Raw genomic sequence first — 14,581 nt, forward strand, 5'->3', positions numbered from 1 at the left:
CTCCTCCCACAGACCTTGGGTGCAGCAGAACCAGCAACGAACAAATCTGGAGACTTCTGGACTCGATCGAAGGTCCTTGACGAAATCAACCTGGTTGCTGTCTTCTTCGTCAGCCTTTCGTTCCAGATGAAGAACGCCTCTAAGATCACCTCTAAAAAATCCAAGATCTGGTACCCAACTAGATCAGGCCTGGACCGAGGTCTTCCAATTCGTAGATCTCAAATCGAGACATTCTAAATAGGGAAGAAGGTAGATAGAACCAGACCTTGCAGATCTGTCCTGCTGCAGTCTTTCCTGTAGATCTGTTGATGGAGATCTCACCCGCACCTCAAACGACCTCAGATCAACTCCAGATCTGAGAGAAACTTATACCAACCTCATAGCAAGAGATTCTAAGTTCTGGACTTGATGTTTGGGTGGCTGCAAGAGAGGGAGAGGCAATATGGTTGGCGGCACAAAGGGGGAGGGGCTCAAAACCCTAGCACCTCCCCTGCTTTTTCTGCCTTCTATGGACCTGGCGGCAAGCAACCCTAGGGTTTCTTGCTCCTGAGACGTGGAGAATAGCTGAAGAGAGAGGGAGAAGAGAGAGAAAGACTTGGGAGAAAGGGTTTTCGTATTCCTTGGCTTAATCAAACCTTTACAGTGCATATATATATAAACATAGGGTCAAGTGACCCAAACCCAAAACTCTCTTGACCAACTCTATGGGAGATTAGGTTAACCCAAGCCCATGTACACTCATGACTCGACCTAATCTCACCTATCCTGGGCCCAGACCTGGCCCATAAAGAGTTGGTCCATTGAGGCCCACATAACCTAGACCTCAAGAATCCGAAAGGCCCATAGCCTTTCAATCTAGGGCCAAACTAGCCCTAGAGCTTCCATGAAGCCCTCATGAATGATGGACCTTGGCCTTAGCCTTGGTCTCCTGGGCCTTGGGCACACCACTTAGATCACAACAATCTCCACCTTGATGTCTCAAGGCCTCAACCAGCTCCACTTTGTCCATCAGCCGAATTAGCTCAACACATCTCTGAAAGCTGTCTCGTGGAAGTACCTTTGTAAGTGCATCAGCTGGGTTCTCCTTGGTGTGTACCTTTACCAGCTCCACCTCACCATCCTCCACAAGATCTCTGATCCGATGATACCGAATGTCGATGTGCTTTGTCCTTGCATGATAGACTGAGTTCTGTGCTAATAGAAGTACACTCTGACTGTCACAGTGCACTCTAATGGCCTCCTGAGTAAGGCCCATCTCCGTCAACAAACCCTTCAGCCAAATTGCCTCCTTAGCTACTTCTGTCAGCCCGATGTACTCTGCCTCTGTAGTGGATAGGGCCGTGATAGGCTGCAGACTCGATCTCTAAAAAATAGGACCTCCATACAGGCTAAAGATGAAGCCTGTCGTAGACCTCTGGGTATCCACATCTCCACCGAAGTCTGCATCTACATAACCGTCAATCAGTCTCTGAGCCTCCCTGGACATGTCAGAGTATCCCACTGCACCTCCTCACTGTTCGTAGCAGATGCCAACTCCAACTGAACCCGTCAGGTATCTGAATATCCACTTCAGAGCTCTCCAGTGCTTCCTGTCAGGCTGCGCCATGAACCTGCTAACCTGACTCACTGCATGAGCGATGTCTGGCCTACAACAGACCATCGCATACATTAAGCTCCCAACTCCTGAAGCATAAGGAACCGTCTCCATCTCCTGAGCCTCCACCTCAGTCTGTGGCGCCATGGTCTTCGAGAGTCTGAAGTGACCGGCAAGTGGCAGCTCTGCCGGCTTTGCTCCCTTTATCCCGAACCTCTCTAAGACCTTCTATATGTAGCCCCCCTGAGATAGATGCAGCACCCTCCGGGCTCGGTCTCTGAAAATCTCCATGCCTAGGATCTTCCTTGCAGGGCCCAAATCCTTCATCTCAAACTCCTGAGATAAGGATGCCTTCAGATCCTGCACAACCTTCCTACTCTTGCATGCTATAAGCATGTCATCCACATACAAGAGTAGGAACACCCTAGAACCATCCTCAAGAGACTGAACATAAACACAGAGATCAAACTCGCACCTGAAAAGTCCAATGATGCGCACATAGGAGTCGAACCGCTTGTACCATTACCTCGACGACTGTTTCAGTCCGTACAGCGACTTCTGCAACAAACAAACCTTTCCTTCTGATCCTGGATCCCTGAAATCGGGTGGCTGCTTTATGTAAATCTTCTCCTCCAAATGTCCATGGAGGAATGCCGTCTTGACATCCATCTGCTCCAGCTCTAAATCCTGAGATGCTACAATGCTCAGCAACACTCTGATGGAAGTATATCTGACGACGGGAGAGAAGACCTCGCTGAAGTCGATGCCTTCCTTCTGGGAGTATCCCTTAGCCACTAACCTCGTCTTGAATCTGATACCTCCCTGCTCTGAAGGCCCTTCCTTATGACTGTAAATCCATTTGCAGCCAATGGGCCTCTTCCCCTGTGGCAACTGCACCAATCGCCATATCTGGTTCTGGTGGAGAGACTACATCTCCTCGGACATCGTCTGGACCCATCGCTCTCTATCCTAGCTCTCAATAGCCTCCTGATACGTATATGGATCTCCATTCACTGTCACCAGGGCATATGACAGTGTCTCCTCGAAGCCATATCAGTCTGGTTGCCTGATGGTCCTCTTGGGCTTGTGTAGGGCAACACCGATATCAGTCCTCGGTCCAGCTCACTCCTGCTGGACCTCTTCGCCTCGATCATCCGTCCGAGTCCTCTCCACCTGTGGAGACACCTTAGGTAGGTTCTCCACCTAAATGTCATGTCCTCCCGTAGTACCTGCAAGAGGCAAAATCAAAGAGGTAAGTTGTCCAGTATCACCCTGCTGGACCTCCTCCTGCTCCTGCTACTCTTTCATGCCTGCTCGCCTCCGTAGGACTGACTCCTCATCAAAAGTCACATCCCGACTAATGATGACCTTCTTTTCCAAGGGATCCCACAGTCTGTATCCCTTAACTCCTCGCGGATAGCCTAGAAACACCGTCTTGCGTGATCTGGCGTTTAGCTTGCTCCGCTCACCAGCTCCAATGTGCACATAGGCCATGCACCCAAATACCAACCCAACTATCCTCCCAGACCACACCTCCTCTGGAAGCCTGCCATCCAACCTGGTATGAGGTGACCGATTGATCAAGTAACCCGCTGCGTCAACTGTATCAACCCAGAACGCCTTTGGAAGCCCTGCCTGCAACCTCATGCATCGTGCCTTTTTCAGAAGTATTCTGTTCATCCTCTCGGCCATCCCATTTTGCTGTGGAGTCTCCTTAATTGAGAAGTATCTCCTGATCCCACACTCCTCACAGTAGTCCTGAAACTCTATGCTGGTGTACTCCCCACCATTGTCTGACCTCAGACACTTCACGCTCCTCCCCTGCTCCTCCATCTCAGCTCTCCAGATCTTGAACTTGGTGAAGACCTCTGACTTCTCTCTCATGAAGTAAATCCAGAGTTTTCTTGAGAAATCATCAATCAGGATCATGAAGTATCTGGCCCCATTCCTAGCTGAAACTGGGGCTGGTCCCCACACATCCGTGTGTACTAACTCCAAAGGGGCTGCACTACGGGTTGTACTGATATTGAACTGAACTCTCCTCTACTTTTTCATCTGGCAAGGCTCACAGATCTCCTCTGTAGCGCCATCCTCCAGATCAAAGATTAGTCCTCTCCTACTCAACTCCCTCAGCCCCTTGTCACCCATGTGGCCTAGGCGGTAGTGCCACATCTTGTAAGCCCCCTGCTGGTCCTGTGCTGCAACTGCTGCATCAGACTCTCCGGTCACCATAGATCCCTCCATGCGATAGAGATTATTGTCCAACCTCCTGCCTCTCATCACCATCATAGCTCCATTGGAGATGTTTAATACTCCGCTTCTAGCCCTACTGTTGAAGTTGTATCCACTGTGCTCCAAGTAGCCTAGTGACACCAGATTCTTTTCCAGCTCCGGGATGTGCTTTACATTTGTCAATATCCTCACAATCCCATCAAACATCCTCACCCTGATTGTCCCTATCCCAGCCACCTTGTAAGGATGATTGTCACCTAGAGTCACTGATCTCTTATCTGTCTTGGTGTATGTCGCAAACCAAGATCTGTGTGGTGTGTAGTGATGTGAGCATGCAGAGTCTAGTGTCCACTCCTCTGTGTAATGCCTGTGACCATCTGATACCATAAATAGATCATCCTCCACCTGCTGCCCAGCAACTGTACTCACTGATTCTGAGCTACTTCTTTCTCCCTTCTTGCTCTTCCATAGTGGACATTCTCACTTGAAGTGTCCGAACTCATTGCACTTGAAGCATTTCATCTCTTTTTTTCCCTTCCTGGACTTGGACCGCCCTCTGGACTTGCTTCTGCCTCTGTCTCTACCTGTCTTCTCCCCTACTACCAAACCCTCCTGGGGAGCTCGATCTCTGGTCAACTTTTTTCTTTGCCCATTAGACCTCAGCACTGAGACCATGTCCTCATATTTCAGAGTCTCCTTGCCGTAGAGCAGTGTAGTCACCAAAGAGTCATATGATCCTGGCAATGAACACAAAAGCAATAGGGACTTGTCCTCCTCAACCAGCTTCACCCTGATATTCATCAACTCCGTGCACAACTGGTCGAACCTCTAAATGTGGCCAATCACATCAGATCCCTCCTGCATCCGAAGACTGTACAACTTCTTCTTCAGCATTAGCTTGTTGCACATATTCTTCCCCATATATATGGTGTGCAACTTCGATCAAAGGCCCTTCGGGGTCTTTTCTTCCAGCACCGAATACAACACTGCATCCGCCAAACATCATCTGATCACCGAGCATGCTTTCTTCTCCAACGATGCCCACTGTCTATCTGTCATTCCCTCAGGCTTCTCATCCAAAGCCTGATCCAGATCTGCTTGCACCAGAAGATCCTCCACCTGGATTTTTCACATGAAAAAATTTTTCTTGCCATCAGACTTCTCAAAATCGACCTTCATATTGCTGCCCATGACTGGATCTAAGCCAAACAAGCGATATAAAATCAAGAAGTGTAGAATATACCTTTATGGTACCTTGCTGAAAATTTTTAGCACTTGGGATCTTCAACTTCTCGCGCTTGGAACCACTTCCTCACCACTGTGGCTCTGATACCAACTATTGGAGCATGATCTTGGCTCCTCCCACGGACCTTGGGTGCAGCAGAACTAGCAACGAACAAATCTGGAGACTTCTGGACTCGATCGAAGGTCCTTGATGAAATCAGCCTGGTTGCTATCTTCTTCGTTAGCATTTCATTTCAGATGAAGAACGCCTCTAAGATCACCTCTAAAAAATCCAAGATCTGGTACCCAACCAGATCAGGCCTGGATCGAGGTCTTTCAATTTGTAGATCTTAAATCGGGGTGTTCTAGATAGAGAAGAAGGTAGATAGAACCAGACCTTGCAGATCTGTCCTGCTGCAGCCTTTCCTGTAGATCTGTTGATGGAGATCTCACCCGCGCCTCAAACGATCTCAGATCAACTCCAGATCTGAAAGAAACTTGTACCAACCTCGTAGCAAGAGATTTCAAGTTCTGGACCTGATGTTTGGATGGCTGTACGAGAGGGAGAGGCAATATGGTTGGCGGCACAAAGGGGGTGGGGTTCAAAACCCTAGCGCCTCCCTTGCTTTTCCTGCCTTCTATGGACCTGGCGGCAAGAAACCCTAGGGTTTCTTGCTCCTGGGGCGTGGAGAATAGCTGAAGAGAGAGGGAGAAGAGAGAGAAACTTGGCAGAAAAAATTTTCATATTTCTTGGCTTAATCAAACCTATACAGTGCATGTATATATAAACACAAGGTCAAGTGACCCAAACCCAAAACTCCCTTGACCAACTCTATGGGAGATTAGGTTAACCCAAGCCCATATACACCTATGACTTGACCTAATCTCACCTATCCTGGGCCCAGACCTGGCCCATAAAGAGTTGGTCCCTCTAGGTGATGTGCAAATCTTAAAATTTGTAAATAAAACCGCAAGCGCACAGTGTGCAGAGTAGCACGACCAGTGAGTACGGGTCGATCCACAGAGACTTGGTTTAAAAACGATTTTCAAATCTATGCTCAAGCGAGCTTTAACGAAAATCGAAAATCAAAAGTTGTTTGCTAAAGACAATAAGACTAAGGATCTAGAGTTTTTGAATCCACTAGATCTAGATTAGAAAATTCTATCTAGAATTTTTCTTATTGATCCTAACGACTACTCCTCTTGCTTTCCCAAGCATAGATTATGAAGGGACTAAGGCCCAACGATAACCCATCAAGATTCTTTACAGGGGAGTAGTAACTAGGATCCCTTAGGGTTTTCTCTTCCTATGCACTGAATCAAGCATGAACTATGAAGGACTCTGACCCAACTGTAGTTCATCAAAAATTCTTGGCAAAAGAGGAAGAAAAAGAAATCCTAAGAAAAAGAAAGAACCCTATGTAAAACCCCTACTCATGATCTAGCTTCATCGCAAACCCTAGAAGGGATGCTTAGCTAGACATGATCTAAATCTACTTGCAAAATTTAAATGCAGAAAAATAAACTACATAATTTCATAAATTAAACTATCCTAATGCATAAATTTAAACTGCATAATTAAACTAACCTAATAATAAAATAAATTGCATAAATTAAACTATCCTAATTGCATAAATTTAAACTGCATAATTTAAACTAACCTAATTGCATAAAATTAAATTGCATAAATTAAACTATCCTAATTGCAAGAAAAATAAATTGCATAATGTAAAGAGATAAAATTACATAAAAATAAGATTTTATATAAAAAAAAAATTATTACAAAAATTCAAAGCTCGAGGCTTGAGAAGAAAGCTAAAAACCCACTATCTAGAGTTACAAGCTTGATCGGAAGGCCAGAATCATTAAAACAAGGGCCTTTGGGGCTTTTTATAGGCATTTGGGGGTTATAAGGTTTTCAAAACTTTAGATGTGGGACTAAGATTTTAGAGGGCTGTTAGGGGGTTTAAGGGCTCAAATCTCGCTCAAAAAGTACTTAAATCCATCAAGAAATCTTAGAAATTATTTCAGCCGTCCGATCTTCATCTAAAGGACCCAATTCATCTAATAAATCAAGCCGGGAGTGATTCTGGGCCGTCGGATCACGATCTGGGTGAAGCGCTGCCGTTGGATCGTGCTGCAGAGATGAAATCAGGTCGGATGCGTCGCGAACCATCCGATCAAGGCACTGGAAGATTTCGTCCGTTGGATCGTGCTGCAGAAGGATCCCGTGTTGTCTTAGTGTTTATTGATTCTTGCAATTGCCTTGATTACGGTTGGATCTTGACCGGCTGCGATGGAGGCCGTCCGATGACGCAAAAATGTGGAGCGTTGGATCTTGATCAGAGAAGATCGGACCATCGAGTGATGTGAAGTTACTAGGTTGCCCTTCGACCTTCTTCTCTCTCCTCATGAGCCCTGGACCGCGTGCGTGGATCGGGCTCGCGATGCGTTGCGGTGAGCCGAGACTCGCTGATTGGCTGGTTTATGGTGCGCCGATGGGTCCATGGTCTAGGCGCCTGTTGCTGTGGATCAGGCGGCTAACCAGATCACCAAATCAGTTGATTTTTGACTAATTTTGACCTGATTTGACTCGGGTTTGACCCAATTGAGTCTTCTTTCTTCATTCTTCAATTTTGGGTCAATTTAACTCCGTTTTGCGTAAAATTTACGTCGTTGGAATCCTCTTTCCTTGTTCTTTCTATTGATGACCTCTTCTTCTGCAAAATATAATAACAAGTATCAATTTTCTAATAAATTAGAAAATTTAGATATTAATTGATACTTTTTATGTCAATTTGTGATATAAATCATACCCCCCAACTTAATCATTGCTAGTCCCTTAGCAATGTACCAAAATAAGATCATATTCCAAAAAGATCCTTCCTTTGCAAATTAATTTAAGATCGAAATTCAAGAAGTTTTCTAGTATTACTAAGTAATGAGCTTCGAATTAGAATCGGTAGTCAGTCTACTTAGGAGCTTTCTTAGAGTACACTTAAAGTTTTATAGCACTTGTGTGAGTGATAACTAACTTAGTATTTCAGTGTTAACTTGTACAGGCCAATTGTATCATTTTTCATAACTTAGTTCGATTAATTTTCTATACACCCCAGATTAAACAAAGAACTAAGGTAGCTTTCACACTATTTTTTTTTTTTTTTTTTTTGCTGAGCAACCTGACCTTCCCACCACCGTTTGACGTGAATCTCAATACTTGACTTAGGTGAAGAGACCCGGTTACTAGGCTTAGGGCAATCCACATTTACTCTGTGTTTTGCATTTTATTTCAGGCAGGTAGCTCTTTCCTTAAATTCAAATTTCTTCAATTGGGGTGTAGAGAAAATTATCTAATTTAAATAATACTCAAATCCTTAATTGGCCTTACAATTAACACCTACTTTACCTTGTTAGTGTGCATGTGCAATTGGAAGTGCTAATAGTCTTTAAATGACCTAGGCCACCAAGAGTCTAACCAGCTAATCTTCTCCGTGACTCACTACATTTATTAGCAAATACTTTCTAACTTACTCTTATTTCTTTTTTAGATTAATTTATTTCAAAAAAATTTTTTTAATATATTAAATGTAAGAAATAACTCATAGTGGAAGGAAAAGAAAATGATAACACCTGATTTTGTTCACTGGAGTAGCAGCTTCTTGACAAATTCCTGCAGCCTTCTGATCAGGGAGCCACCCCCAACTTGACCGACATTATCTCCAATGGAGTTTATCTAATTTATTTGTCCTAAGCAAACTGAAAACAAAGAAAGCATTAGAAATTAAATAAGCTGGGTTGCCTTCCAGAAGTGCTAAGTTTTATGTCTTCAGCCAGATCAAACCTCGAAACAATTTAATCAGAATAAGTTGGTTCATAAAGAACCATGACATCTTCAACAGTCTCGACAGGTAATTTCAAGAATGGTTTTAATCATTGACCATTAACTTTAAAGATAACACCATTACTTGGGTTTTCTATCTCAACAGCTCCGTGTGAAAAGACTTCCTTTACTAAAAATGGTCCTGTCCATCTAGACCAAAGCTTTCCTGGAAATAGATGTAATCTAGAGTTATATAAGAGCACCTTTTGTCCGATATTGAAAGTTTTTCTCATAATTGATTGATTATGAAATGCTTTGGTTCGTTCCTTGTATATTCTTGTATTTTCATAGGTTTCATTTCTAAGTTCTTCTAATTCATTCAACTGAAGCTTCCTATGGTTTCCAGCGTCGTTCAAATTTGTATTTAGTTGTTTGATGGCCCACATGACTTTGTGTTCTATCTCAGTAGGCAAGTGACATGGTTTACCAAACACAATCCTATAAGGAGACATTCCTAGATTGATCTTGAAAGCGGTTCGGTATGCCCAAAGTGCATCAATTAATTTCAAAGACCAATCCTTTCTATTGGCACTAACAGTTTTTTTCAGGATCTGTTTGATTTGTCGGTTTCACACTTCAACTTGCCCACTAGTTTGAGGATGATATGGTGTGGCCAATTTGTGGGTGACATTATACTTTTTCATCAATGTTGCAAAAGGTCGGTTACAAAAATGGGTTCCCCGATCACTAATGATTGCCCTAGGAATACCGAAACGGGAGAGAATATTTTCTTTAAGAAACTTAATGATCATTTTGCTATCGGGTGTTCTACATGCAATTGCTTCTACCCATTTTGAAACATAATCAACTGCTACTAGAATATATTCATTTCCAAAGGAATTTGGAAATGATCCCATGAAATCGATCCTCCAAACATCAAAAACTTCAACTACCAAGATTCGGTTGAGTGGAATCATGTGTCGCTTGGTGATTCGACCCATTTTCTGACATTGAGCACAACTTTTACAATATTCATGAGCATCCTTAAACAAATTGGGTCAATAAAAATCACATTGGAGAACCTTAGCAGCAGTTTTCTTAGACGCGAAGTGACCCCCACATGCTCGATCATGATAAAAAGATAAAATATTCATGACTTCGTTATCTGGGATACACCTTCTAATAATTTGATCAGGACATTGTTTAAAAAGATAAGGATCATCCCAAATGAAATACTTCACTTGGGCAAAAAATTTATATTTATCCTGCTTAGTCCAATGAGAAGGTATCTTACCTATGGCTAAATAATTTATAATATCAGCAAACCAAGGTTCAGTAGACACAGACATGAGTTGCTCATCTGGGAAAGATTCATTGATGGGTGGTTCACTAGATGGTGCGACTGGAATTCAGGACAAATGATCTGCTACAACGTTCTCAGTGCCTTTCTTGTCCCTAATTTCTAGGTCAAATTCTTGAAGGAGCAAAATTCATCTGATTAAGCGTGCCTTGGCATCCTTCTTTGCTAGGAGATGTCTAATGGCTGAGTGATCAGTGTAAACAATGGTATGGGTCCCAACCAAATAAGATCTAAATTTCTCTAAAGTAAAGACAATGGCAAGAAACTCCTTCTCAGTTGTGGTGTAGTTAAGCTGCGCATCATTTAAGATTTTACTTGCATAATATATCACTATAGGCAGCTTATTTATCTGTTGACCTAAGATTGCGCCCACAACATGATCGGACGCATCACACATTAATTCAAATGGTTCAGACCAGACAGGAGGATGAATGATTGGAGCTGATACAAGTACTTTTTTTAAAAATTCAAAAGATTCCAAGCACTCATGAGTAAATTCAAATTTGGTATCCTTTGCCAAAAGATTAGTCAGTGGACGTGCTACTTTGCTAAAGTTGGCAATAAACCTTCTATAGAATCCAGCATGACCTAAAAATGAACGTATTTCTTTCACAGATTTAGGTGATGGAAGACTTGCAATTAGATCTATTTTGGTCTTGTCTACTTCAATCCTCTTTTTAGAAATGACATGGCCAAGAACTATTCCCTGTTTGACCATAAACTGACATTTTTTCCAGTTGAGAACTAAGTGCTTCTCCTTACATCGTTCTAGAACTAATTGCAGGTGATTCAGACACTCGGAGAAGGTTAGGCCAAAAACAAAAAAGTCATCCATAAAAATTTTTAGAAATCATTCTATCATATCTGAAAATATGCTGATCATGTATCTCTGGAAGGTTGCCGGAGCATTACATAGTCCAAAGGGCATTCGTCTATAGGCAAAAGTACCAAATGGACAGGTGAATGTAGTCTTTTCTTGATCTTCAGCGGCTATGGGGATCTGGTTGTAACTGGAGTATCCATCAAGAAAACAGTAAAACTCTTGTCCGGCTAGTCTTTCCAACATTTGATCAATAAATGGTAAAGAAAAGTGATCTTTCCTTGTCGCAGTATTCAACTTTCTATAGTCTATACAGACCCTCCATCCCGTTTGGGTCCTAGTTGGGATAAGTTCGTTTGCATCATTTTGGACCACTGTTACCCCAGATTTCTTGGGTACTACTTGAACTGGGCTTACCCAAGAGCTATCAGAAATAGGATAAATTATTCCACTATCTAGGAGTTTCAGAATCTCCTTTTTAACAACATCCTTCATAGCTGGATTAAGCCTTCTTTGGGCTTCTCTTGTTGGTTTAGCCTCTTCCTCTAAGTATATTCTATGTTGAACTATAGAAGAGCTTATTCCTTTGATATCTGCTATGGTCCAACCTATTGCTTCTTGATTTGCTTTTAGAACTGACACTAACTCCTCCTCTTACTTGAGATCTAGGTCTGATGCAATAATTACAGGCAAAATTTCTTTGGATCCTAGATATGCATACTTGAGATGTTCTGGGAGGGGTTTCAGTTCTAAAATGGGTGCTTCCTCTATCAATAGTTTAGGTGATGATTTCACCATCTCAATGATTGGTTCAGTAGGAAGTGTCGATTCCTGATTAATCTGATTTTCTTTAAGTATTTCATTGACATCCTCAGACTCATGGATTAACCAGGGGTTAGACTCTAGGTCGACTTCATCATCACTAATGTCAATGGATTCATAAATACCATCTTGGACTACATTGACATCAGCATGAGAAGAGGATTCCTGTTCTAAGTTAAAAACATTAAGCTCAATGGTCATATTCCCAAAGGATAACTTCATTAGACCATTTCGATAATTGATTTCAGCATTGGCCGTAGCTAAGAATGATCTTCCTAAAATGGCAGGTATATGTCCTTTAGGATTCGCAACTGGCTCAGTCTCTAAAATAATAAAATCTACAGAAAAAATAAAATTTTTAACCTTTATCAGAACATCCTCGACCATTCCCTTAGGGATCCTGAGAGATCTATCGGCTAACTGTAATGTGATCCCAGTAGGTTGAAGTTTTTCTAATCCTAATTGCTCATACACCGAATATGGAAGGATATTCACACTAGCTCCTAGATCTAGCAAGGCCTTTTTTATATTGGTTTCTCCAATAACACAAAAAATTATTGGAGCTCCAGGGTCCTTATATTTAATTGGCACATGGCTAGATAGGTATGAACTGACACTTGCAGCCAAAAATACTTTCTTTGGTATATTAGTGGTCCTTTTCCTAGTGCAAAGATCTTTTAAAAATTTGGCATAAGTTGGAACCTGATGGATTATATCTAAAAGAGGAATATTAACTTGGACTTGTTTAAATACCTCTAAAATTTTGTCTAAATGTTCAAATTTATTGGATTTCAGTCTGTTTGGAAAAGGAGCTCTAGGACTTTTAAGTACTGGACTAGGTAAATTTTCAGTTTCTGGTACTTGAGGTTGAAAGGTAGTAGTTTTAGAAGGTGACTCGACAGATGAGTCCTCTATATCATCAAGTGCAACTACCTTATTGTCTATTTATTTTCCCGATCTTAAGGTATGAATGGCATTTACACCATTAACTTGGTTTTCTTGTTGGGGTCGTGGACCATTTTGGTTCCTAGGATTTGGCTCAGGTTGGCTAGGTAACCTACCATGTTCTCGTTCACTAATGGTCGAAGCCAGCTGACTTACTTGCATTTCCAGACGGGCTATAGCTTGGGTGTTATTATTTATGAGTTGACCCGTGGTTTGCATAAAGCTAGTATGTGTCTTCATCATGGCTTCTAGGCTTTTCTCTAAAGAGGTAATTTTCTTGTCATTATCATGAAAGCCTGACGGGTTGTTCATCACTGGGTTAGACCTTAGATTTTGCTGATTGAAATTTGGATTGCCTACATTAGGATTCTGGGACCATGAGAAATTTGGATGATTCCTCCAACCTGGGTTATATGTGGGTGCATAAGGATTGTTCAATGGTCCTTGATAGGTAGCATTCACCTGTGCACACTCATTCGAGTAGGAACTTTTTTCTAAGACATGGTCTGGTGCATTGCATCCTTTACACATGAGTGCAGATATTTGATTTACATTGGCTGGTCTCTGTAATTCTAAGGCTTCCAATCTACGTGTTAAGGTTGCAATCTTGGCCTCTGATGCTAGGGTTGGCTGAATTTGATGCATTCCTCCTCTTGAAGGTGTAGCTTTATCAGGTTCCCTAGTTGTTTTCCACTGTAAATTTTTCTCGGCTAGGTCTTCTAAGAATTGCCAACCTTCAGTAGTTTCTTTGTCCATAAATTGGCCTTGGCACATGGACTCTAGCATGGTTCTTGAGTTTGAATCTAACCCCTCATAGATGATCTGGCATAGTCTTCAAGTTTTTATTCCATGGTGTGGGCATTGGGTCAAAAGATTCTTGAAACGATCAAAGTACTTCCAAAATGATTCACCAGCTAGTTGGTAAAATTGATTTATTTCATTCCTAATCCTAACTGTTTTATGATGGGAGAAATACTTTTTCAAAAATATTCTCACAAAGCCCTCCCAGATAGTGACAGAATGGTTTGGCAGACTATAAAGCCACTTCTTAGCATTATCCTTAAGGGCAAAGTTGATTAATCTAAGTTTGACCTCATCCTCTGTTAATTGCAGTTTCATGGTTGCACATACCTCCTCAAATTCTCTAATAAATATATAAGCATCCTCTAATCCTGTAAATTTTGGAAGCATATTTATGATTTGAGGTTTGATTTCAAAATTGTTAGCTGTGGGTTGTGGCAACCTGATACGAGATAGTTGGATGGAGCCAACTGGATAACACAAATCCTTAAGGGTCATGGGTTGGATTGGTTCAGCCATTGGAACAACAGGAATTGACTCAATTCTAACTAGATGACCCGACACTCTTCTCCACACACGAGGTGTACGGTTCTCGATGTTTATACAATTTTTTTTATAAAATTTTTATGTATAAGAAAAAGAAAGAAAAAAAAAAGTTCTAAAGAAAAGATCCTAAGGAGTCCTAAATCTAAAGAAAAGTAACCAAATTAATTTAAATTTTAATAATTTTTTTTTTATCAAACAAGTGAAACAATAAATTAAACTCAATCTATCCTAGGGTTAATCTAAATCTAGACAGCTCCTAACTATTCCAAGATGACCCTTCAAGCCTTCCAAGTGGAGATTGATCAACTAGTTAGCCAGGTAAGTATAAGAGGTGGGAGGTTCACTCATCGTTACCTTTCCAGACACCAAACGAGTTGGTCAGGCCAGCAACTGAACCAATTTAACAAACCACCCTCA

The 14,581-nt window shown here is 41.9% G+C and overlaps 1 non-coding gene across 1 annotated transcript; it reads left to right on the forward strand.

Annotated features, from left to right (window-relative positions):
• The first annotated feature begins 13,661 nt into the window (after nucleotides 1-13,661).
• On the forward strand, nucleotides 13,662-13,768 carry LOC140858276 (small nucleolar RNA R71). The gene has a single exon (XR_012141843.1). It is a non-coding gene; the product is annotated as a small nucleolar RNA R71 (small nucleolar RNA).
• Nucleotides 13,769-14,581: the final 813 nt, after the last annotated feature.

Source organism: Elaeis guineensis, chromosome 5 (genome assembly GCF_000442705.2).
Source record: "Elaeis guineensis isolate ETL-2024a chromosome 5, EG11, whole genome shotgun sequence".
In the NCBI taxonomy this organism is placed as follows: Eukaryota; Viridiplantae; Streptophyta; class Magnoliopsida; order Arecales; family Arecaceae; genus Elaeis; species Elaeis guineensis.